Source organism: Geotrypetes seraphini, chromosome 2 (assembly GCF_902459505.1).
Source record: "Geotrypetes seraphini chromosome 2, aGeoSer1.1, whole genome shotgun sequence".
NCBI classification, from domain to species: domain Eukaryota; kingdom Metazoa; phylum Chordata; class Amphibia; order Gymnophiona; family Dermophiidae; genus Geotrypetes; species Geotrypetes seraphini.
In genome coordinates this window covers 181,055,156-181,082,512 of record NC_047085.1, presented here as the reverse complement: position 1 = coordinate 181,082,512, position 27,357 = coordinate 181,055,156, and the positions used below count along the sequence as shown (strand labels likewise).

The window sequence follows — 27,357 nt, the reverse complement described above, 5'->3', positions numbered from 1 at the left end:
TGAGAGGAGGTTTTAGTTCTAATTTTTTGAACCAATGAGAATCAGCGGTATGATGACTTCCTTCATCACAACCAGGACGAAGGAAGTCATCATACCGCTGTATCGTGCAATGGTGCGCCCGCACCTGGAGTACTGTGTCCAGTACTGGTCGCCGTACCTCAAGAAGGACATGGCGGTACTTGAGGGGGTCCAGAGAAGAGCGACTAAACTGATAAAAGGTATGGAAAACTTTTCATACGCTGACAGGTTGAAAATGCTGGGGCTGTTCTCCCTAGAGAAGAGGAGATTTAGAGGAGACATGATAGAAACCTTCAAAATCCTGAAGGGCATAGAGAAGGTAGACAGGGACAGATTCTTCAGACTGTGGGGAACCACAAGTACTAGGGGTCACTCGGAGAAATTGAAAGGGGACAGGTTTAGAACAAACGCTAGGAAGTTCTTTTTTACCCAGAGGGTGGTGGACACATGGAACGCGCTTCCAGAGGTTGTGATAGGCCAAGGCACAGTACAGGAGTTCAAGGAAGGTTTAGATAGGTTCCTAAAGGATAAGGGGATTGAGGGGTACAGATAGAAGCAGAGGTAGGTTATAGAAATGGTCAGGAACCACTTCATAGGTCTTAGACCTGATGGGCCACTGCGGGAGCGTACCGCTGGGCGCGATGGACCTCTGGTCTGACCCAGTGGAGATAACTTCTTATGTTCTTTCCAATGTACCTGTTCCAGTTCCTTCTATCAATCACATCTGTTCTTTTATTGGAAGCCTTTATGAGTGGAAACAAAATTTGCATAGTCCTACATACCTCTCTAAAAGAAGAAATTGTTTCCTTCATAAAGACTTTGGAATATGGGATAAAATGTTTGCTCATTGCTATGAAAGGTGGCCTGTTAGAGTAAAATATATATTTTCATAAATTGAAAAGCAAAATATAGATAGATAATGTAACATAACGGAATGTAAACAAAAGGACTACATAGCAGATCAAACACTACTATAAAAAGGTACATGCTTGCAAAATCATTACAATGAATATACTTCAAGTGATCTAAATGAACTTCTTGGAAACTGTAACAATTAAATTTCTTAATTATCTAGGAGCTTAGAGCTGGGTTGAATTACAGTGCAAGGGCTGCTTTCCACTGACAGGTAGGTACTGTATGTGCACGAGGGCTGTTACCAGCATCGTAGCAGATAATTATTCACACGTGTATTATTTTTAAACATCTTACCAGAAAACCGCTTGAGATATTTTTCCTCTTGTTTCTAAGGAAAGTCAGAAATAGAACCCAGTTGCAATACAGGACCCATTTGATTTGGTTATAGTTATTTTCTGGTACCTGGAATGATCCAAGTCTGCTGGTGTGTTGGCTGCCTTGCTCCTGGAGACCCTGGCTTGAATTTAGACTGCAGCTCTTTCCAGATGTTGGATCTGTTTAGGGTTTACTTGATCCAAAAATATGTGCTTTTTGGCCATAACAAAAAATTTTCTTGGAGTTGAGAGAGACTGTAAAATCAAATCCAACAGCGAGGGATTCCACAGCTGATATTTTTTTTTTTTTTCTATTCTTATTAATGTGTCACAGGCAGCAGGCAATGGGAGTTACCCTAGCAGAAATAACTTGGCCTGCAACATAAATAGTGGAAATAAAATATGTTAAAATGAGTCTGAACTCTGAAGTAGTTCTTAAATACACTTTGTCATTGCCAGGCAGTAGAAAATGCATAGAAGAAAAAGACAGGCAGGCCTACTTTTGGTAAAGAATGTGTGAGAGCTGGAAATAGAGTTAGTTTTCCTGCTTTGTTTTGAGGGGCAGTCCAACAGTTATCACCACATGAAGCTGGAAAATAAACTTGTTTTTAAAAATGTATTGAGACACCCATTTTATGATTGTCTCAAAACAGTATACACTTCTCCCTCCGTATTCGCTGTGATAGGGGATTAACAGAACCGTAAATACAGAAAAAACGCAAATAACTTTTTCATATGTTATTCGCTGTTTTCTATTAAAAACCATTGTGAATATGGTGAAACCGCGAATAACATGGTGGGAGACCTGGCCTGTTCCTGAAGGAGAGGCAAAACACGGTGAAGAAAGTGCCGGGAATCGGCGATTTTCTCTGTAAATGCTTGGATTCAGCGATTTATCTATGCAAGCTGAAGTAATTTGGGGGGAGGAGCCAGCAAGCTAAAAACCACGAATAATCGAAACCGTGAATGCTGAAACCATGAATATGGAGGGAGAAGTGTAGCACCCTTTCTTCTCATCACAAATGCTCAGGAATAGTTAGCACTCCCCTGGTTTTATTTCTCTTTTGCAGCAAAATGGAATACGTGAATTTATAAAGCAAACTATCTCTCCAACCCAATGCACTGCCTGCATATTGTTAAAAATTGATCCAGTTAAAACTATTTGATATTTTGTTTTTTTCTAGTAACTGACAGAGGTCATACTGAAATTGTTTTTCATATTTAGGGGCGTTATCAAAACACTAAGGGCTCCTTTTATCAAGCCGCACTAGCGGGGTTAACGTGTGCAACGTTTCATCATGCGTTAACCCCCGCGCTGGCCCCAAATCTACCGCCTGCTCAAGGGAGGCATTAGCGGCTGGTGCAGCCGGCGGTTTAACGTGCACTATTACGCGTGTTAAACCGCTAGCATGGCTTGATTAAAGGAGCCCTAAAATGCAAAAAAAAAATAAAATAAAATAACTGCCTAAGTCAGCACTTGGACGTCCTAATCGCCGGGACATCAAAGTGTCAATAAACACATACTTTTGATCTGTCTTTCCTAATGCTATTTGGGTAGTTTTGTAAAAAAAAAATTTTTTTTTTAAATACGCTATTGAAGAATATGTAGGTCTTGCTTTCACATGTGTTCATGTTATTTTGAAGAACGATTTGTATTGTTTTTGATTTATGTATGGGGCTGTTTTACTAAGGCGCGGTAGACGATTTTGCGCATGCTAAATGCTAACACATCCATAGAATATAATGGGTGCGTTAGCGTGTAGCGGGTGCTAAATCAGCTACTACGCCTGTGTTTGGAAACCGCTGTGACTCCAGGCGGTATATTAAGAGCTCCTTTTGTCAAGGTGCGGTAGGCGGTTAACACCTCCATTGACGAGGCGGGGTTTGCGCGTGATGAAATGTGTGACGCCCTAACCCCCTTGATAGCCCTAAGTTTTTAAATAAATAAAATTAATAAATTCAAAAACATTTTCTCGGCTGTCTAGCGAGATGTTTCATCCTCTGTGCATCCAGAGTTCAAGTGGGCATGTTATGGGCATGCTTTGGGCAGGCCAGACTTGGACGTCTTGCAGGGATAATCAGACCTTTCCCAAGATATCCTGGATGGAACTTAGATGTTTTGGGCTAGACCTCTTTTGGAAGCCTAAGTGCCAAAAAGGGTACCCAAATTGACTAGATGGCCACTGGAGGGATTATGCTATGATGCCCTACACTCCCCCAGTGGTCACTGACCCTCTCCCACCCACCCCGAAAACTGAATAAAACAGTACATACCTGTCTCTGGAGTAGCAGCATCTGGTATGGGAAATCCTAGTAGAGCATCACCCAGGTATCTTAAGTAGCCAGGTGGGTGGGCTAGTGAACCGTAGAGAGGAGGAGCCAGACCCATAAAGCATGCTAACCACAACATCTTTGGTTTTAAGCATGAGCTCACCAAAACCCTACTATATTGCAATATGGGTGCCACCTACAGCCACAAAGGCTATTGGAGTGGTAGACAGGTGGGTATAGTAGGTTTTGAGAGAGTTTTGGAGGGTTCACTATAAATTATAAGGGGTATATGGTGAGATGTATATCTGATATCCTTTATGTGAAGTTCACAGCAGTGCTCTCTAAGGTGCTCCACTGCTCTGTTGGCATGTCTATGTGGCCAGTCTATTAGAATGGCGACCCTTCCCACGTCTAAATGGTGCTAATTTGGATGTTTCTAACATGGACATTTTTGTGTTTGAAAATGGTGAATAAATTTAGACATCTTGTTGGTCTGGTCTTTTTGGCGCCCAAGACGTCCAAATAGTGCAATTTTTGCATAAAAAAAATTATTTTGATATCCCTTTAAAAAAAAGGACATTTCTGTGCTTCTGAACTTGGACATTTAGCGGGGAACCTCCAAGTTGGGCTTAGATGTCCTTTTCAAAAATGGTCCTCATTTGCAAATATGGAACTCTGCCTGTAACTTGAGATCTGGACTGGCCACTGCTGGAAAAAGGATACAAAGCCTAGAAAGACCCGTAGTCTAGCTTGATAAGGCATCTGTTATGTTAGGTTCTCATGTTATGTTAAAATTTAGTTGCTCTATTTTGGGGTTTGGTAGTCGCCCCTCCTCACCCTCCCCTAGCTTTCCTTTGTTCATGCCCTACAATGAACAACTAACCATTTTTGTTCCTCTTTTATCTCCATGCCTTACTGTAGCTAAGCCCAATGACAGCCTTTGACTGGGGGTCAGGCAGGATAGTGAAGTTACTCACCCGCAGCAGTTGTTCTTTGGGCATATAGGGCCCGATATTCAGTGTTATTTAGTGGCCGAGAATGGCTCCCAGCTGGCTAAATAGCGTATACATAAAGCATCACAAATCAAAAGGAAACCACAGCTACTCCGAGTCTGGGCTAACAAACTGTCCAAAAAAAGTGGAGAAAAAGACCTCAGAATGCGGGTATACCTACCGAAAGCTATAAAGCAGGGACCTAAAACACCATCATTAGTGTAAATAGAGTATAGCCAGTTATCTGGCGATATTCAGCGGTAAAGAGATTTCTATCTCCCACTGAATATCTGGCTCAGTGAATTGGCTGGTGACCAGCTAGGTCATGTGAAGTAGCCAGTTGCCATCAATATTCGGTGGCTTACTAACTAAGTGTGACAGCCAGATAGAGTCACCTAAAAGGGTGATCTATCTTTGGTTGTTAACATAGGCATCAGAATGGGGGAGCCTGAAAATTGACAGTATGAAGAATCAGTTATGACTCTACTTCCCCGCCTACCTCCTCCCAGCCGCTGTAATTTTAAATCTTCAGGCAGCCGCCATGCAGCACCAACGAGCAGACCTGCCTTGGAAACCTTCCTATGCAGGAACAGGAAGTTGCTGCAGAATGAAGACATGCTTGTTGATGCTGCACGGCAGCTGCCCAAGGATTTAAAATTACAGCAACCAGGGAAGGTAGTTGGGGGAGTTGGGAACTGGAGAGAGAGGTCAAGCCCCAGGATCCTGCTGGGATCGCCCAAACAAAAAAGTGATCCACTTCCTACTTAGCTGGCTAGCCGCTGAATATTGGCCTAGCTGGCTATGTCTCGGCCGACCAAAAATAGATCAGAAATTCAATGCCATCACTGGATATGATGCCAGCATTTAATTTCCAGTATCACACCGTGAGCAGATTGTGAAGCTGTGAGGTCTCTTTAAGACATATTCAGCTACTGAGGTATTTTTTTCCCCTCTTATTAAGTTCAATTGACTAGGTATGTCTATGTTATAAACAGCCTGCAACAAGTTAAGGCCTAGAACATTTTTCTTTTTTCTTTATAATTTTCAAAATGATTTTTTGTTCAGCCTGTAACAGAAACAAAATAGGCCTAGGTGGAGTGTTAGACTAACAAGAATTCTCTCTGAACAACAAGTTATTAAGTATCAAGAGGACCTTATGAGACTGGGCATCAAAATAGTGGATTACGTTTAATGTGAGTAAGTGTAAAGTGATGATTGTGGGAATGAAGAATCCAAAATATAACTACATTGTTCAGGGTTCCACTGTAGGAGTCGCCACCCGATGAAAGGATCTAGGTGTCATCGTTGAGGATACGTTGAAATCCTCAACTCAGTGTGTGAAGCAGCAGCTAAGAAAGCAAATATAATGTTAGAAATTATCAGGAAAGGAATAGAAAACAAAGATGAAAATGATATCATGTCTTTGTATCACTCTATGGTACTGCTACACTTCGAATACTGTGTGAAATTCTGGTCACTGTATCTCGGAAAAGTTATAGTGGATTTAGAACAGGAGAAGGGAGATGAAAATAATAAAAGGGATGAAATGACTTCCCTATGAGGAAAGGCTAAAGCAGCTAGGGCTCTTCATCTTGGAGAAAAGACAGTTTAGGGGAGATATGATAGAGGTCTTTAAAATACTGAGTGGAGTGGAACAGATAGATTGAATCACTTGTTTACTCTTTCTGAAAATACTAGGACTATGGGGCATGCAATGAATATTTCTTCAGTCAACATGTAATTAAACTCTGGAATTTGTTGTTGGAGAATGTGGTGAAAGCAGTTAGTTTAGCAGGGTTCAAAAAAGTTTTGGATAGTTTCCTAAAACAAAAGTCCATAAGGCATTATTGAGATGCCTTGGGGTAATCCACTGCTTATTCCTAGGATAAGCAGCATAAAATCTGTTTTACTGCTTGGGATCTTTCCAGGCTTGTGACTTGGGTTGGCCACTGTTGGAAAGAGGATACTGAGCTTGCTGGACCTTCAGTCTGTTCCAGTATGGCAACTCTTATGTTCTAACAAAGAGCAGAAGCTAACCAAGTTGGTACCCCATTTAAAAAAAAAAAAAATATTGATAGTTTTACAGTGCCTTTTAAACATGCAAAAATTCACTGGATGGTCATACTAAAGTCTATAATTTCCCTATGTTTACAGAAAATCTCATTCCACTCAGCACTTAAATGTAGATAGTTAACAAATAAAGCCGTAAAATTTCACATTAAAATTCCAAGCAGTTGTTGAAAAAACAGCAAAAAACTCAAGGGGGGGAGGGGGGTTGTTTTTTTGCCTTAATTTTTATATGTTTTGCTGTCCCACCAGACCATTCCCTCTCCTTCTTGCCTTGTGGACCTATTCAATTTTCCCAAGTCTGAATGGACTTTGTTCTGAAACATCTGGTCCTCTCCAGATGGTTAAATGCTGTTATTTAAATGTAAGGATTCTTAAAAAAAGAAGGAGCTTTATTCATGTAATGGGCACATAAATATGAACACCAAGAAGCAGGTGGGAGGGCGGGCACCCAATCTTTGGGGAGGCCATGGCCCCCGTGGCCTCCCCCGTTCCGATGCCTATGGGTTATATCATGAGCTTGTCTTGATAAATTTCCTGTTTTTTATTTCTCTTCTGAGGGTTTTGGTAGTTTGGTGCTGAGGTCGGTAAATTGGAGAGATGGCTGTCCAGTTTAGCTGCTTGCGTGGCAAGTAACTCGTCATGCATTGCCTTTAATGGGGGGTGGGGGGGGTGAGTAAAGGGTGTCTCTGTTCTCCTTGGTTTGGATGAGTTGTTCCAAGTTAGGTGATTGTTCAAGTAGGCTGGTCCATTGCCATTTAGGGCTTTGAAAAGCATGCAGTAGAATTTGAAAAATATTCATGCTTGTGCTGGGAGCCAGTGTGCATCTAGGTAGGCGGCGGTGATGCGGTCATGCTTAATCAGTGAATAGATCAGTCTGAGGGCTGTGTTTTGCACTGTTTGTGGTTGTTTTATCCTGGTGGTGGGGCAGGGTAGGTATAGGATGTTGCAGTAGTCCTAATATTAGGGCCTGGACCAGGAGTCTGAATTGTGCTTTATCAAAGTATTTTTGGATGTCTTAGGTTACGCATGACTGCGAAGGCTTTCTGGACTATTTTGTTGATTTGTAGTTGCATGGTACCACCTCTGTCTAGCATCACCCCTAGAAGTTTTAGGTGGGGTTGTAAGGGGTATGAGATGGAGTTTATTTCTAAATTTGTTAAGGTTGAGGCTTTGGTGTTTTCGAGAAGTAGGATTTTTGTTTTGTCTGGGTTTAGCTTTAGTTTGCGGTCTTTCATCCATTGTGTTACTATTTCTAATGTTTTGAGTAGTGAGCCTATTGTGGTGGGGGTTGGTTGGTAGAAGGGAAGGAAGACACCTTAGACATCTGGTCAGTTTTGACACTTTTTTGGCACGTATTCTTTGTTAAAACAGGTTGTGACATAGAAGAGCCTGTCACTGGTGTAAATCCTGATCCAAACCCAGTACTAATCAGGACTGTCCCTAAGGAAAGGAACAGATCCTGTAAGTCTGTCACTAGTGCTAAATACAGACAAGGAATGCGGTTAATAGGGGATGTTGCAGTGAGGAATAGGATTTCTGCCACTTTTTCCTATCATTCCTTTTATGAATAGGCTACAGGAGCTCACATTAACCCCCATGCAGGATTAGGTGACAATAAAAGGGATAAAGAAAGGGGTGTGACAGAGAGAGATGGCATGCTCGGATAAATTAGCCACAGCTGTGAACCCTAGGAGGCAGCTGCAAACCCTGAAGGAAGGGAACTTCAGAGGAGCTTTAGAACACTGTGGGAAAAGTCCTGCTCTTGAGTCTCTAACTCGTTAAAAGTTCTGCACCCAGGAAGTAGCAGAGCTGGCAGGAGCTAATTTGGAGAGAGAAGCCATTAGAAAAGATTTATCCAGAAGCTGCCCAGGGGAAGCATTTATTTTCACGTTTAGAGGGGGAGGAACAGTTCTCCGGAGAGGAAAAGTTATGGAGATAGAAGAGAATTTCCCTGACATGAGTGAGAATGAATCTGACATGAATTGGACCTCAGGAGCAAAGGAGGGAATGTTTAAGGAATGCCTGAATGAGTAAAATATGATTTGATGAATAGGACAAATGTACTATACAGTAAAAGGGTGGTCTTAGAAACTATGGAATATAATGGTGATATATGTATGAGTGTTTTAGAAGTTATAGTGCGGTTTGGATGGTGTGAGTAAGCCAGTCACTTTAGCTGGCCTGAATATGGAAAGGGATTAGAAGCCTTTAATAAACTCAAAGTCTAGACATTCTGGAAACACATGCTAATGGGAACTCGGGAGGGATTCGGGACCATCAGAATCGTAGTGGGTAGAATGGTTCCCCTTCCCATCAACCCTGGTTTAGAGGAGAGAACTTCCTGGACAAGTGCCTAATTACTGCTTAACAGCTTTGGAAGCACTGATGAAGGAAAGTGTGAGGGCAGGTGGCCATGTGGCTGGCCCTGGTACCATGTGAGAAGGAACATGGGTTCTGTATACAATATGCTGCAAGAACTGAGCAAAATAAAGCAGCTGGACTATATAAAGAATGCAGTTACTCTGATGGAATTTTATTAAGCTGATGAACCTTTTGATGTTTCTCATTTATAGAGAGTCATTTGAGATAGCTACCTGTAGTAAGGATTTACCTTAATTGCTTGGAAACTAAGCCAGTGAACTGGAAATTAGAAATAAATGTTTTTAATTGTTATAGGGCTCAGAGTTTAAGTTATAACTCATTAATTGCCATTACCCTATGGCCTTCCAGGGAGCATTGGATTGTGCGCCTATGACTGAAGGTGGGCCTCCTGCTCTGTTGGCAGGCCCCAGCCCCACCAAAAGGTGTAGCCCTAAATGCCCAAATTGTGTCATGGACATTTTCTAACATGTTTGATTATTGCAGAAAAATGTCAAAATCATAAGCCCACCTTAGTCCCACCTAAATCACGCCTCTAACATGCCCCATTAAGATTTAGATGCACTGCGGACAACTGCCATAGAAATCAGTTTAGAAAATGGGTTTTGAAAATAGTGAAATGGAAGGGTTTGATGAGAAAAACATCCATCTGCCCTTTTATACTACATTTTATACTTTTTTTTTTTTTTAAATGAGACTTATAAGTATCTTAAAACACTCATATCCAAATTTTAACATATATAATCAGAAAAGACCTTACTATATAACTCATCACTCTAATATCATCAAAAAAAATTTCTTCTCCATCACAGATCTAAAACAGTTTAAGAAGAGGATAGTTTTTAGTTGCTTACAAATGGACAGAGGCTTCTGTTCCAAATATATCAATAGACAGCTTGTTCCAATGCTCTGGTTCTGCCACTGTGCATGTACAAGAGGAGCAGCTAATAAACAACTTTGAGTATAATACATCTGCCTATATGGAACATACTGATGCAAGACGGTAGAAAGCAATGTGGACTCTGGAAATGCAATACCTTGAATGTCAGCACCAGTCATTTGCACCTCATTTTTTCCACAATCATCTGCCAATGTAAGACGACCAAAGAAGGATGTGTGCTTTCTCTTTTCCTGACATCTGTTACTATATGAGCTGCAGCATTTTGGACCATCTGTGAGGACATGGTGAGTCAGGTTATTAATCAGAAAACCACTACTGATACCGTTATTAAAGAGAATGGAGTATTAATGATAGGGAGTTCCATTTCTGTAAGATGTTTGGAATTTATTTTTACTTTATTTAGCTCCCTGTATTTTCTTTTGTGGCACTCTTTTTATTGTGGATTTCAATTCATATTTGTTCCCCTCCACCCCCCCCCCCCTTTTTTTTTAAACTTACATTAGTTGAGGGATCTTTTTATTGTAACCACAGAAAGGCGGTATATCAAGTCCCATTCCCTTTATATTTCCAAATCAGTCGGAACCAGGGCTGAGATTTGGTGCCATGACCCTTGATTCATTATCACCTGGGTCTTGATTTCCTATTTTATATCTTCTCAATGTAGCAACTATGGTCCTGGAGCAAGCACAAGGTTCCTTTTAGAACTCTGCAATCATGGGCTCTGGCAGGAATGAATAATATGGTGTCACCCTTCATTGATAACAATGACTTTTTTACTTTCCCCTTAGGGGGCTGTGAGCAATACTTTCATAGCATCCCTAGCCCTACCTGACCCAGGAAGTAGAAGACATAATTCTGGGTCAAATCTAAGGAGCTTCTACATGGCAGTGCACAACACTGCCACTGAGCCATTGGGTCAGCTTTCCCAGAAACCTTTGAGTTCTGGTCATCTTGAGACTGGTGTAGCATAGTGGAAAGGGGGGCACATATATTCCTGCTAGGCACCCACTTAGGGCAGAGAAATTTGGGGGGCAGCAGTGTTTCTGGAGATCACTGACTTATGAGGGGCTGCTGAAAAGTTCTCAGCCCAACCAACAAAGATGGCGCAGTCTCCATCAAGAGCTATAAATTTAGTCCAGTGATTTTCCAGTGAAACAAAAAAAGTGGAAAATCATTGGACTAAGTGTATAACTGTCATTGGAGACTACCCCAACTTTGTTGGTTGGGCTTAGAACCTTTCAGCCCCTTGTATCTCCCCTTCCATACCCCCATCTTTAGTCCATCATCTCTCCCCTTCCCTTCCCTCCTCTGCTGCTGCTGCCGCCACCCTAACTCTTCCTAGTAGGTCAAAGCTCTAAAGGGACTCAGCACAAACACTAGACTTTTGAGTAGAGGCCTGTGCCATAGCACTACTACATTCCACCCTTCCTCTGATAGGCAGTCCCAACTTTAGAGCCTTTTCTGATGTATAAGAAGATTATGATCAGCTATGGGAATAAGTATTCCTGTATCCACCCAATCAATACCCCATTATCAGACCAGTGGCTATGGACTACCTATGGAAATTCCCACCCCTCTGAAATCAGGATGCAGAGAACATATTAATAGGTTAAAAAAAAAGGTCTGGGCCTATTGACAAAAGTTGACAAACCAACTGAATGGCTCAACAGCATGGCTGCAGTCAGGAAAGCTAAGGATCTGCATTTATACAGGATTCAAATACAGTACTGCTTTTTCCACTGGTTCTCCTTGCAACCTTGAGCAACCTTGTTTCATTTTCCATTGACTCGAGTCTAGCCTAGATTGTAAATCTGCTTGAATATGTACCAGATTATAATTTGTCTTGAGTTTGGATTTGAGAGTGGTGAGTAATTACATTTAAAATTCAGATCCAATCTCAAAGACTAGAATACAGCACTGAAATGCTCACAGTATCTGATGCCCACCCTAGAAGTGATCCTGCCAAGTTTGGTCAAGACCAAGGTGCTCTTTGTTCTGGATACCCATGATGGGTTCTGAAAACTGAAGTTAGTCAAACAAAGCAGCCACCTCACAATTTTCTGGGCTACAACAGTGATTTCAGAATCCACTCAGAACTGCCCCTGCCCTGAGGAGTGCCAGTGCAGGCAGCACAAAGCAGTGGAAGGGCTTCCAGGAGTGAAGGTGATCACAGATGATATTCTGGTATACTGTATGTCTGTAGAGACACAAAGGCAAAAAAAAGCAAAGGACCACAATCTGACAGCACTGTTAGTAAGAGCTAGGCAGCTGAACTTAGTCAAACAAGACAAAGATGCAACTTTCAGCTGTTCCATATATTAGACATTGTTGGGAATGGGTGTCTGGGTGAGAGAGAAAGAAAGATGGTGCACATGAGGAAATGAAGAAAGCGGTGAATTGTTGGGCACATGGGCAGCGGAATGCTGTCCTGTTTGGGGGGGGGGGGGGGGGGGAGGGACCAGAAGCTCCACCCTGGCACCAGCGAAATCCTACGGCATCTCTCCCAACTCTGTGGTTTTAAATCTTCAGGCAACTGCTGCACACCGTCAAGGAGAATGTAGAGTTCCAGGGCAGGCCTGCTCAATGACACTGTGCGGCAGCTGCCCAAAGATTTAAGGGAGAAAGCAGGGATATGGGAGGGTGGGCATGCACCAAATTTTGGGGGAGGCCATGGCCCTTATGGCCTCCCCTTTTCCAACGCTTATGGTTGGGCATAGGAAGGGATAAAGAAATATTGGACATGGTGGTGGGAGAGGCGTGAGGTGCAGATGCATGGGGAAGAGGGAGATGAGAGGGAGAAATGTTGGATATGGTAGTGGAGAGGGAACAGTGAGATGGATGAAAAACAAAAGTAAGTGTAAACCTCCTATCTTTTCTTTCTATTTAAACTACAGTCCTTTTTTTGAGGACTGTTTCTTTAATGTTTAATGTTTTTATAGACTGTGTACTGTACAGGATCTGAGTTACATAAAAATTCAACTTAAGAATGGTTAAAAAAACAGAATTTATTCTTAACCCGGGGTCAGCCTGTATTTGAGAATCAAATGCAAATGGAATGAGTGATCCCAATGGCCAATAGCCTTCCAGTGTTTGCTGGTCCCAACCCAAAAATTCTGTAGCCCATGACAGTTAACTCCCCACCCCCTGACCTTCAGTTTCCCTACAGTATATGGTGAGAGGCTAAAGGCTGTGGGAGCTATATGTGCCTAATTTACATGATCATTATAGAGTGCCACAAGATACAATTCAGTCACCATAAGCTTTCATGACTCTTCTATAACAGATCACTATGTAACAACATTTTTTTTGTTCCTGAAATGCTTATGCCACAATTTATAGAAATGACTATCATTCCCCTGAAACTTTGCTTTTGTGACTAGGACATCGATATTTTGAAATTTACCTCTTTTGCATTGAAGATTGATTCCAAGCTCAGTAAATTTAGAAGCCCTTTTACTAAGGCATGGTAGGGTATTACCAAGCAGCAAATAATACCGCAGGCACGCCACGCGTACAGCTGCAGTAAAAAAAGATTTTCCACATGGCAATTCAGACAGTAAGACTTACCATGGCTGTGGGTGGAGATGGATTGAGGAAGGTGTGTTGTGGGCATGCATACCCATAATGCACTGGCGTGCTACGGTAAAGATGCTCAGTTATATATACAGCCAATTTATCAAGACAAGAGGGGGAAAGTACTCCATAGAAGCATCTGCTAAGATGTGTGATGCCTATAAGGCATATTTCAGCTTGCCTGCTGGGGACTAAAGACAGGTGTTGGGCACCTCACTTCACATGCAAGCATTGCCATAAACTCTGGAACGTAAGACAATTTTGTTTATCACTAGGATGGTAGAGTTTCTGCAATAAAATTTCTTAAAATGTTTAATTTTAAAAAATATTTCAAATTTAAAAATTCAGTGTTATTTGAAATACTGTATATTATGAGAATCTTGTATACATTAGTCATAGGTGAAATAATTTACTGTTTCATTACCACAATTTCATTATATTCTTCTACAGGATGGTACAGAGGGGAAAAGAGAGCCATGAAGTTTGAGTAATCAGTGGGTTCCCGCCAAATTCAACTGCTTTTTCTGCATGGTGGACCCTTCCAAATGTTGAACTGGCAAGCATGCATCTGCAATCACATATCTGAACATTTCTTCTTCCATCACCCTGGTGCCACATTGCCCTTGGCTCCCCATATCCACTTCCCCAGAGAGAGAGCAGCAAGTCAGAGAGTGAGGGAGACATTGTAGATCCAGTTTACGGTATCAGTGGTACAGCTGATGAGAGAAATCCATACTACCCAAACCAAAAAGACCTCAATGACTTGATCAGAGATCTTGGTCTCACCAAGTCCAATGCTGAACTCTTGATGTCTAGGCGCAAGCAGTGGAACTTGTTGATTGAAAGTGTGGACGTCACAGATCAGAGGAAGCATCACCAAGCTTTTACCACCTTCTTTACCCATCATGCTGTGCTGTTTCTTCCACATTTTGACCAGTCTGTTTGAGGCAATTGGAATCACCGGTAACCCCAAAAAGTGGCATCACTTCATTGACAGTTGATCCAGGAGCATCAAAACTATACTGCTCTACAATGGGAACAAGTACCCATCTCTTCCACTGGCTCACTCAGTGCATCTCAAAGAGGATTACATTAGGCACCCTGAAATATTATAGGTATGGGTGGGAGGTCATTGGAGACTTCAAAATGGTGGTAATCTTAATGGGTCTCCAAGGTGGTTTTATCAAGTTTCCCTGCTTTTGGGATTTTAAGGACACAAAGATGCACTACCAAAGGTGGGACTGGCCACAGTGGACCAAATTCTCTGTGTGGACAAACATCAATAGGAATCACTGGTGGTTCACCAGAAGATGCTGATGCTACCACTCACATAAAATTGGGCCTAATGAAACAATTTGTCAGAGCTCTAAATAAGGAGTCGGCAACCTTCAAGTACCTTCATGACTTCTCCCCAAATTTATTTGTGGCAAAAGTCAAAACTGGTGTCTGAGGAAAAAGCCAAACCTGGAAAGCAAGGAAGCTCCCAAGTAGCTAACTAGGAAGTAGAAAGTGGCTTGGAACAGCTTTATCACAGTGGTTCAGGGCTTTCTGAGCAATCACAAGGCTGAAAACTATGTGGAGTTGGTTGAGAATCTGGTGAAGAATTATAGTAAAACTAGTTTTTAAGCCCGTTATATTAACGGGTGCTAGAATAGATGTGTCTGTCTGTCTTTCTGTCTCTCTGTCTCCTTAGCCGCTGTCTGTCTGTCTTTCTTTCTTTCTCTCTCCTTGGCTGCTTGCTGTCTGTCTGGCTGGCTGTCTCTCTGGCCCACAGTCTGTCATTCTTTCTGTCTGTGTCTCTCCCTGGCCCCTTGTCTGTCTGTCTTTCTGTCTGTCTCTCTCCCTGGCCCCCTGAGCAAGCCAAGATTGCTGCCTGCCCCCCAGCACACCCCTCCACTTTCCTGTGCAGCAGTAGCAGCCGGATGCCTTGCAGCACCTCAAAGGACAGCCACTGCACGCTGCATGCGCCGCAAGCCACCACACATGCCACAAGCCAATGCACGCTGCATGCGCTACAAGCCGCCATGCACTGCAAATGGAACATGGCATGGAAGCACAAATCATGGCGGCAAGGATCATGCTGTTTCAACTACGCTTTATTATAGAGGATGGGCTGTAGAATGTCTCTCAAAGTCCATGTCCTTGATGCTCGTCTTGAGACATTCAAGAAGAACATAGGAGCATACTCAGAGGAGGAAGGTCAGCGCTTCCACCAGGATACACTAGACTTTGAACATTGCTACCAAAGACAATATAATGAGAACATGATGGGAGACTACATTTGGGGGCTGATTCGTGAAAATGACTTACAATATAATCACTAATCTTGAAAAACTACTCAATTCTAAATCTTCTGTGGTCATCTTTGTATAATTTCAACATAAATATATGTTAATTGTAATTCATATGTTGTTTTTTATGACTTTATATGAATGAAAAGATGAAAATTTAGCATTTTCACATTTTAAATATGTAAATTGCAAACTTTGACTTATCTAGTCACAAAAACAAAATTTTAAGGAAATAACAGATATTTTCTATACTTTTTAGGCATGAGTAATTAGGAAATTACACGTAGTACCCAGGAACAAAAATCGTGTTACATGGTATGTTAGGCTGCCATTCACAAGACAGGTTATCTTATTGTCATACAACCACCATTCCAATAGGTAGAAACAGCAGTTAAAGACTTATAAAGAAGGTCAAGCCTAGCAATAAAGATACCTGAGGAACTACACTTCTCCTGCCGTATTCGTGAATTCCATATCTACGGATTCACTTATTCGTGGTTTTAGATCAAAAAATACATTTTCATTTTTCAGACTATTATAAGCCCTGTAAGGCCCCCCCCCCCCCTTAAGCCTTACCAGGTGGTCTAGCGGGTTTTCGGGGCAGGAGCGATCTTCCCACGCTCCTGCCCCGTGCAGATCGCTCACAGGAAATGGCTTGAGAGACTGGGCATCCTCCTGACGGCCGCGTCTACTTACAATGTAGACCAGCATTTTGCTGGCCTACATTTTAAGCTTCTCTTCCTCTACTAGGGAAACGCGTAGGGCCGCCTAGGTTCACCTAAGGCCCTTAGACGAGCTTAGGCGTCTTGCGGGTCTCCCTAGGCTCCCGGAAGCGCCTTCAATATAGGCGGCCTGCCTGGGGAGCATGTTTTTAAAAAACGTGCATCCCGATTGGCTGATTAGACAGCTGTAGGACGCCTACAGCTGCCTAAAATCGGGACACACTTTGGAGAATCAGGCCCTGAATATCCAGTTTTTGCAGAGCCAGCTAACACAGAACTTAAGTAGTTTTGGGTTACTGCATAAAGATAGGACAATGTTTTATGTGACCCCATTATGCAGTTATCTTGGCCAGTGAAGTACTGACTAGTGACTCTGCTCCCAGAATGCCCCCAAATTAGCACTGAGGTGCTAACTGCTAATTTTCAGCAATGATAACCAGTTAAGTGCCACTGAAAATTAGAGGATAGCTCCAAACAAGCGAGTCAACTGGTCAGCAGCCATTTCTGGCTGGTTAAATTGTTTTGAATATCGACAAGCCAGGTTTTTGGTTCTCAAAGGCAAAGACTAGTCAAAACACAAATATAAAAATAATTATGCCCCCCAGCAAGTATGTGCCAGTTAAAAAAATATATATATATCACTACATATATATCATCGTATGCCAAAACTTTCTGCCATTCCTTGAGGTGGGGTGGAGAGTGGCCATACCCCAGAATTTAACCTCCTTCTCATCACTTAATCATAGTTCTTCATCATTTGGTGGTCTCTTTAAAAATGAGCCATGTGGATAACTCATCCAAACCTGCCTTTGCCTCTGGGGAAAAGAGCTGATTCATGAAAAAAATACAGGGCTCAACACAGGGGCATGTATGATTTGCATTCTACTTGAATTATAAATTAAAGTGGCCACCTTTTAACTTTTAAAAATCTATTTTGGTTAAAGAAATTGTGCCAAAGTGTGGTTTGTATGTGTATGATCTATTAGGTTAGATATTATGATTTAGAGGAGCTTCTGAGCAAAAGAGAGGTGGGGGGAGAAAGATTTATGTTACAGCTAAACTATCCAGCGCTGACTGAAGCCAACTAGTGAGCCAGATTTATTGTTGAAGTGAATTTGAGATTATCATACATTTTATGGTTCATTTGACATGATGCCTGATCTTTTTCAGCCTTAAAGAAGAATATGTTAAAAACAAGTATAGGTATTTGACTTTATACAACTCCTCTCATATATTGTATTTACTCTATCTCCAAATATTTTAGAAATAGTAAGACACTGAGTAGGACTGGTCATAAATTTATGACAGAATAAACCCCTCCCACAGTGGGGATTTGGCTCCTTCCTAACTTCAGAACCATTTCCCATCATTATTGGCTCATTCCTGGTTACATTTTGGGGCGTTCCCCAGAAAAAAGTTGAGAAAAAGAAATTTATGAAATGATTTTGATGAAGGTTGCTATGAACAATCCTTTGATAAAAATACTATCGAATGTGAAGCAGGTGCTAAACAAATATTGAAGGAAATTCTTTAACAACCCCAAAAGAGGGCACTATTTAGTATGAATAAAGCAGCAAAGGCAGCAATATGCTTTTATAAACAAAGATTTTGTTTTCAGATTTTCTAAACAAAATGTTAGAGCAGGGGTTGCCCAATAGCAGTGCAGACCCTGTAGCATCCTCCAAAAGTGTGGGGTTTCCAGTTCATTTTCATATTGTCCCCTTCCTGTCCTTCAAACCTATTACCACTAGTCTGACGTCTGAATTCCCAAAGCCCACACCTGCTGGCCTCCTCTTCTCTCATCCATAGTCTATCTCCACTGGTCTCTCTCCACCTCCCCTTCTAGTCGGTCCTTATCAGTCATTGTCTCATTTCCAGGCATATCTTTCTCATCCTCCCCCCCACACATCACTCACCCAATCCCTTAAACAAATCTCTCTCTCTCTCTTCCTCCCTTCACCCAGTCTTGCATCAATCTCTCTTCCCCTTCTCACCCAATCTCCATCAGTATCTTTCTTTCTCCCCTCAGCCAATTCTGTCTCCCCACTCCCTGCCAATTTCCCTCCCCCAGTCACTTGACTCTCTCTTTGCTTTGACTGACCAGCACAGAGAGGGAGCTAAAGGACTTGCACTTTACTCATTGGCTGGTATGATTCTGATAACTGACTGAGATAATCCCTCATATTCACTTTATTTTTCACTCATGTTGGGTGTCACATTATATTTTTAATGCACAGAGTTTATAGTATCTATCTTATCTCTCATATCATACATTAACACATGCTGCATTAAGTTCTAATCTTTTATAACTCACCACTTAAATATTTCACATTCACACTATTCATTGATCACCTCTGATAATAATGTTCATAAATATTACAATGTTTATAAATATTATAATTTTATTAATCTTTGGTTATATTACTCTCCCATGCCATCTCTAAGCACCATTTGTTTTATATAAAATTTTTTATTGGTATCTTTGTTTTCTATTAAATTATACATATATATATATATATATATATATATATATACACACACGCTGAAACACAACTCATGTTGAGTCAATAAAGCACAGTTACTTACCGTAACAGGTGTTATCCAGGGACAGCAGGCAGATATTCTTGACTGATGGGTGACGGCACCGACGGAGCCCCGGTACGGACACTTTTAGAGTGATTGCACTCTAAGAACTTGGAAAGTTCTAGAGACCGCACCGCGCATGCGCGAGTGCCTTCCCGCCCGACCCCGACGCGCGGTCCCTCAGTTAAGATAAGCCAGCTAAGAAGCCAACCCGGGGAGGTGGGTGGGATGCAAGAATATCTGCCTGCTGTCCCTGGATAACACCTGTTACGGTAAGTAACTGTGCTTTATCCCAGGACAAGCAGGCAACATATTCTTGACTGATGGGTGACCTCCAAGCTAACGAAAAGAGGGATGGAGGGAAGGTTGGCCATTAGGAAAACAAATTTTGCAAAACAGATTGGCCGAAATGTCCATCCCGTCTGGAGAAAGCATCCAGACAATAATGAGATGTAAAAGTATGGACTGAGGACCACGTAGCAGCTTTGCAGATTTCCTCAATAGGCGTGGAACGGAGGAAAGCTACAGATGCTGCCATAGCTCTAACTCTATGGGCCGTGACAGAACCTTCCAGTGTCAGTCCCGACTGAGCATAGCAGAATGAAATGCAAGCCGCAAGCCAATTAGATAGCGTACGCTTAGAAACAGGACGTCCCAATTTATTCGGATCAAAGGACAGAAAAAGTTGGGGAGATGATCTGTGGGGCTTAGTACGGTCTAAATAGTAAGCTAAAGCCCGCTTACAGTCCAAAGTATGAAGAGCCTGTTCTCCGGCATGGGAGTGAGGTTTGGGAAAAAAAACAGGCAGTACAATAGATTGGTTGAGATGGAACTCAGAGACAACCTTAGGGAGAAACTTTGGATGTGTACGTAGAACCACCTTGTCATGATGAAAGACTGTGAAAGGTGGGTCAGAAACTAGTGCATGGAGCTCACTGACCCTCCTGGCAGAGGTGAGAGCAATAAGAAAAAGTACCTTCCAAGTGAGAAATTTGAAAGAGGCAGTAGCCAAGGGTTCAAATGGAGGCTTCATCAAGGTGGAGAGAACCACGTTCAGATCCCAGATCACAGGAGGTGCTCTGAGAGGTGGTTTCATATTGAAAAGACCTCGCATGAATCTGGAGACTAGGGGATGAGCTGAAAGGAGTTTCCCCTGGACCGGCTCATGAAAGGCCGTAATGGCACTGAGATGGACTCTGACGGAAGTAGATTTAAGACCAGAGTTAGACAGAGACAGCAGATAATCCAAAAGAGTCTCCACTGCAAGAGACTTGGGGTCATGATGATGAAGGAGACACCAAGAAGAAAACCTCGTCCACTTTTGATGGTAACATTGTAGAGTGGCTGGCTTCCTGGAGGCGTCCAGAATGGAGCGAACAGGCTGAGATAGAATAAGATCAGTTGAAGTCAGCCCGAGAGATACCAAGCTGTCAGGTGTAGGGACTGCAGGTTGGGATGGAGAAGGGTTTCCTGATTCTGTGTAAGCAGAGAGGGAAACAGTGGAAGTAGAAATGGATCCCTGGAACTGAGTTGAAGTAGAAGGGAGAACCAATGCTGCCTGGGCCACCGTGGAGCAATCAGGATCATGGTGGCCCGTTCCCTCTTTAGTTTGAACAAGGTCCGAAGCATGAGAGGTAGAGGAGGGAAAGCATAGAGGAACAGATTGGACCAATCCAGAAGAAAAGCATCCGCTGCTAGACGGTGGGGAGAGTAAAGTCTGGAGCAGAATTGGGGCAACTGATGATTGTGAGGAGCTGCAAAGAGGTCCACTTGAGGAGTGCCCCATTGAGCAAAGATGGACTGTAGAGTCGATGGGTCGAGAGTCCATTCGTGGGGTTGGAGAACCCTGCTGAGCTTGTCCGCTAAGTAATTCTGTTCTCCTTGAATATAAATCGCCTTCAGGAATAAGCGGCGAGTGGTTGCCCAGGACCAGATTCTCTGAGCTTCCTGGCATAAGAGGCGAGAGCCTGTCCCACCCTGTTTGTTGATGTAGTACATAGCTACCTGGTTGTCTGTGCAGAGTAGAAGGACTTGAGGAAACAGAAGGTGTTGGAAGGCCTTGAGGGCATAGAACATTGCCCTGAGTTCTAGGAAATTGATGTGATGCTTCTTTTCCTGAGGAGTCCAAACGCCTTGAGTTTGATACTCGTTCAAATGGGCTCCCCATGCATAAGGGGAGGCGTCGGTGGTGATGACCAGTTGATGAGGAGGCAGATGGAACAGAAGGCCCCTGGAGAGATTTGAGGATGTCAACCACCATTGTAGAGACTGACGAAGAGACGATGTCACAGATATGTGTCGTGAGCAAGAGTCTGTCGCCTGAGACCACTGTAGAGCCAGGGTCCATTGAGGAGTGCGCAGGTGAAGACGAGCCAGAGGTGTGACATGAACTGTGGAGGCCATGTGACCCAAGAGAATCATCATCTGCTTTGCAGAAATGGAGTGCTGGGGCAGCACCTGCTGACAGAGCGATTGTGAAGACGGTTGTCCGGCAAGAAGGCTCTCATCTGGACAGTGTCCAGCACCGCTCCAATGAATTGAAGTCTCTGTGTAGGAAGAAGGTGAGACTTGGGTACATTGATTTCGAACCCTAGAAGTTGTAGAAAAAAGATGGTCTGGTTGGTGGCCAGAAGAACAGCTTGAGATGAAATGGCCTTGATCAACCAGTCGTCCAGGTAGGGAAAAACCTGAAGGTGGTGGGAGCGCAGGAACGCTGCCACCACCACCAGACATTTTGTGAACACTCTTGGAGAGGAGGCAAGACCGAAGGGGAGCACTCTGTATTGGTAATGACAGTGATTGATCATGAAGCGAAGGTACTGTCTGGAGGCCGGGTTGATTGGAATGTGAGTGTAGGCCTCTTTGAGATCGAGAGAGCATAGCCAGTCGTTGTGATCGAGGAGAGGATAAAGTGTTGCTAGAGATAGCATCTTGAATTTTTCTTTGACCAAGCATTTGTTGAGGTCTCGCAGATCTAGAATTGGTCTTAGGTCCCCTGTTTTTTTGGGAACTAGAAAATAACGGGAGTAGAATCCCTGCCCCCTTTGATCCAGAGGAACTTCTTCTATGGCGTTCAGAAGGAGGAGGGATTGAACCTCCTGACGAAGAAGGGCAGATTGAGGAGTGTGCAAAGCAGACTCTTTTGGTAGACTTTGGCCTGGAAGGGTGTGAAAGTTGAGAGAGTAGCCGTGGCGGATGATGTTGAGGACCCATTGGTCCGAAGTTATAACTTCCCACCGGCTGAGAAAGAAAGAGAGTCGTCCTCCTATCGGTTGAGGGAGGAGAGGAGATGTGTGAACGTTGGCTATGCCCTCGAGGACTAAGTCAAAAGGGCTGAGTCGATTTTTGCTGAGGAGGCTGCTTGGCTGGTTGTTGCTGCTGAGGTCTAGGCGTTTGCCTCTGTTGTTGACGCTGCCTCCGAGGTTGTTGAGTGGACGGCTGCAAGGGGCGAGCCACAAAACGCCGCTGATAGGCCGATTGCTGTCTAAATGGCCGTGGAGGTGGGGGTTTCTTCTTGGTCTTAAGAAGGGTATCCCAGCGGGTTTCATGAGCCGAGAGCTTCTGAGTCGTCGAGTCCATAGATTCTCCGAACAGCTCATCCCCTAAACATGGGGCATTAGCCAACCGGTCTTGATGATTAACATCAAGCTCGGAGACTCTGAGCCAGGCCAAACGTCGCATGGCTACAGACATGGCTGTTGCTCTAGAGGTAAGCTCAAAGGTGTCATATATAGACCTTACCATGAATTTTCTGAGCTGAAAGAGAGACGAGGAGCATTGATGGAAAGCCTCACGATTCCCCACAGGAAGGTACTGCTCAAAGGAAGCCATGGTGGTAAGGAGATGCTTTAAGTAAAAAGAAAAATGAAAAGCATAGTTACCAGAACGATTAGCAAGCATCGCATTCTGGTAAAGTCGCTTACCAAATTTGTCCATGGCCTTTCCCTCTCTGCCAGGAGGAACAGAGGCATAGACACTAGCTCCTAAGGACTTCTTGAGGGTGGATTCTACAAGGAGAGACTCATGAGGGAGCTGTGGTTTATCGAACCCAGGAATAGGGATCACTTTATATAGGGAATCCAATTTGCGGGGAGCTCCCGGGACAGTAAGAGGAGTCTCTAAATTTTTGTAAAAAGTCTCCCTCAGGATGTCATGTAAAGGGAGTTTCAAGAATTCCTTTGGAGGCTGGTCAAAATCAAGAGCGTCTAGAAAAGCTTTGGACTTTTTAGACTCAGCCTCCAAAGGAATGGAAAGAGATTCACACATATCTCTTAAAAAAGAAGAGAAAGAGGTGGAATCAGGTTTGGAGGAAGTATCCTGAAGAACAGGCTCATCCTCCTCTGACGAACACTCCCCTTCTGACAGAAAAGGTTCTTCAGAGTCGCCCCACAGATCAGGGTCTCGAATATGGGGACCACGGTCCCAAGACTCAGGGGTGGATGGTTCCAGGTGTCGGGACTTCTGTACCGACTTACCCGACCTCATCGACGCGGTACCGGGTGATGTTATCGGTTGCACCAGAGCCGAAGTCTGTACCGATTGGTGATGAGACCTGGGCTCCGGTGCGAGGACAGGCATCGATGCCGATGAGGCCAAGTGTACCGGTACCGAAGAAGTGGATGGTGACAATACAGACTGTTCCACAATCTGTACCGGTTGCCCAGTGGGGACCGACACCGGAGGGCTCGGTGTCAGGAGAGCTGGAAGGAGTTGTTTGAGCTGTTCCTTCAGCTGCACCTGTAAGATGGCCGCAATGCGATCATCGAGGGAGGGCACCAGTACCGCTTTTTTCTTCTGCGGTACCTGCGGTGCCGCTCTACGCCCCGGAGATGAGGAGCCCGATATCGAGGGACTCACCTCAATAGAGGCGGAGCGCTTCCGCTGGCGCCTCACGGTCGGCAGGATTGGACTCTCTGCAATGGAGACCGGAGGACGTTCCAGCGGGGAAGGCTTCTTAGCCGGCTTACCTGCATGCTGCGACGCCGACGCGGTATCGCGTGGCGTCGATGAGGTGGGTGCCGACGAAACAGGTACCGAGACCGGCGCCGAAGACGTGGGGTCGGACATGTCGGTGCCGAAAAGCAGTCTCTGCTGTATTTCTCGATTTTTGAGAGTCCGCTTTTTCAAAGTGGCACAGCGGGTGCAGGTAGAGGCCTGATGTTCCGGACCCAGACACTGAAGGCACCAGTTGTGTGGGTCTGTAAGGGAAATAGGCCGTGCACACCGCTGGCACTTCTTGAACCCGGGCTGAGGGGGCATGAACGGAAAAACGGCTTCTGCCAAATCGAAGGCCGAGGCCTCGATGATGGCAGTAGGCCCCGCCGGGGCAAGTCAAGAAAACTCGAAAAAAAAAAAAGAGATTTTTTTTTTTTACAAAAGAAAGAAAAAAGGAAGGGCAAAAAAACCCGAAAAAGTTTACGCGAGCGGGAAGGCGAATGAAAAAATTTTTCAACAGCCGTTGAAAATGCGACTTCTTAGCTCCGCGGAAACTAAGAAACTGAGGGACCGCGCGTCGGGGTCGGGCGGGAAGGCACTCACGCATGCGCGGTGCGGTCTCTAGAACTTTCCAAGTTCTTAGAGTGCAATCACTCTAAAAGTGTCCGTACCGGGGCTCCGTTGGTGCCGTCACCCATCAGTCAAGAATATGCTGCCTGCTTGTCCTGGGATAAAGGCAAGACCCTGTTCATTGAGGACCTCTGTGCTTTTTTTTCTAATGGTAAAGGGTTACCAGTGAGTAAGAATGTCACTTATTAAAAGCAACCATTTCTATCTCTGACTGGAAGGAAAATGCAGCCATTGGCACCTGCAATTGAACAACCTATCAGACCTAAAAGCCTATCATTCCTTGCTAAATATCTACATCATTGGTCTCCATAGTGTGGCCTTTGGGTTATATGCGGTCTCCAAAGTTCTCCAGTGGCCCTTAAACACTTGGCTGAAATGCTTTTTAAATCCTATAAATGTGTTAATTTCAATCTTGCCCAATTGATAAAGGGGAGCATTTTTATATAAAAGATGTCTAAATCCAAGTTTAACTCCATTTAATAGCCTCAAGTGTATGTATTTCAAACAATAGAATCTCAGCAACACCACTCCAGGATCAAAATTTCATTTCCCTAAGCTTTATGTGTCAGATTGTCACTGGTTCTTTATCCTTAAATTTTCTTTCAACATTTATATATTTATAATTACTTTTATATTTGCAACATTTCAATACACTTTTCAAAAGTATGTTTAAATTACTTAGCAATTTTGTAGTCTGGGACGTCATAAACAACATGTTTCGCTAAATGCTTTTTCAAGGACGCATCCCAGCATTGCCGACACTATCCAGCCTACTCCCTTTCCAGACTAAGGGTGGCCATCTCAGTGGGGGTACTGGCATCTTTCTGCCCCCCCATGCCACACTCATGCCCTCCTTTCCCCGTCCTCGTTCCTTTTAAAAATCTTTACCGAGAGCAGCTACTCTAGCTTGCTACTCGCGCAGGCCTGGCTCCTTCTAAAATCACTTCCGGGTCGCAGGGCCAGGAAGTGACGCTAGAGGGAAAGCTAGTGCGGCAGCAGGCAGAGAAGATGCTCGCGCTGAAGATTTAGAGGTTCGGGGGGTGGGAAGGGACGGTGTGAGTGTGGTGTGGGGACTCAGAAGGAGCGGGGGATGTAAATGAGGGAGCAGGGGGGAACCACAGCGTCAGGTGCCTCCCACCCTCGCTATGCCACTGAATTAGCTTCTTTGACCTATACAATTGCAATGCCACAAAAATAGATATCAGCTCAAATGGCATACACCTGATTTGCTTCATGAGGGGATCTTGGATTGTGCACATTCATTTAAAAAGTAAGCTATTGCCTAAAATAGTGTTTCTTAACTCGGTCCTGGAGTACCCCCTTGCCAGTCAGGTTTTCAGGATATCCACAATGAATATGGATAAACTTGATTTGCATACACTGCCTCTATTATATGCAAATTTCTTTCATGCAGATTCATTGTGGATTTCCTGAAAACCTGGCAGGCAAGGAGATACTCCAGGACCAAGTTGAGAAACACTGGCCCAAAAGACCATCAGTTCAAAATTGGTAAAACACTTGTTTAGAATCTCACTGCTTTCCTTGTCTTCCTCTATACTGAGTATGTCCATCCAGTATAAGAGCAGTCTGCCCATACAATGAAGACTGATTCAGTTTTCCATGATAGCTGCTAAATTATTACTGCATGCTTTACACCAGGGGTGCCCACACTTTTTTGGCTTGCGAGCTACTTTTAAAATGGCCAAGTCAAAATGATCTACCAATAATAAAAATACTAAACACATACCCCCCTCTTATACTGTAGTGCGCTAGTTGATTTAGCGTGCGCCCATTGTATTCTATAGACATGTTAGCATTTTGTGCACGCTAAATCAGCTAGCGCGCCTTAGTAAAAGACCCCCATATTTATTTATATATATATCGAGTGCACCTCTTCTGTCCTCCAGACTTCGCTCCATTCCCCAACCAACATCTCTCTCTGTCCTTCCAGCTTTTCTTTCTCTCTCCACCCCTATTGGCAACATGTCTCTCTCCTCTGATCTTGCAACTCTTTGTTCTTCCTTAGGGTCTCTCCCCTTCTGTCTCTTCTGTCCCATTGTCCAACATCTGCCCCCTCTCTTCTGCCTCCCCTTTGTTTCAGGTTTCTCCCTCTCTAGCTTCCTTCTGCTAACATTTTGAGTCCTCCCACCTTTGGTCCAGGTCTTTGTGTCTCTCACTCTCTTTGTCTTCCCCCTCCCCAGGGCCTAGCATCTCTCTCTCCTCGGTTCAGAGTGTTTCAACCTCTCTAAGCCCTCTAGTAGTCCAGGATCTGCCTTGTCTTCCCACTCCCTTTTTGTTCAAGGCTGCTTTCCTGCCCCTCCTCAAGGTCCTTTTGTCTCTTCTCTCTCTCCCCCCCTCCCCGATCCAGAGTCTCTAAGGCAATCTCCCTCCTGTCGGAGCCCTCGCAACGGGCCCAATTTTACCCCGACATGTGGGATCTTATCTCCGCTGCTTCCCTCAGACTGGATCCCTCACCTCCGTTCTTCTCTCTGGGCCTACCACAGTTGAAAGTTCATTACGGCAACCTGCAGAGCGAGCGCAGCATGCTGCCATCAGCTTCTGTAGCACGTTCCCTCTGCCGTGGTCCCGCACCTCCTCTGACGTTGGGGGGCGGGACCGCGGCAGAGGGAACGTGCTACAGAGGCTGATGGCAATCTGCTACGTTCACTCTGCAGGCTGCCATAATTCCACTACTTTAAAGGTGAGACAGTGACCGGGGGAATGCTAGGGAGAACATTGGCTCTGCGAGCTACCGGCGTTGCC

At 44.0% G+C, this 27,357-nt stretch overlaps 1 long non-coding RNA gene across 1 annotated transcript; it reads right to left on the bottom strand.

The window, feature by feature from the left end:
- Positions 1–981: 981 nt before the first annotated feature.
- On the bottom strand, positions 982–27,175 carry LOC117355975. Its single transcript, XR_004538495.1, has 3 exons — positions 27,070–27,175; positions 9,997–10,131; positions 982–1,622 (listed from the first exon to the last, which is right to left on the bottom strand). It is a non-coding gene; the product is annotated as an uncharacterized LOC117355975 (long non-coding RNA).
- Between the last annotated feature and the right edge of the window lie 182 nt (positions 27,176–27,357).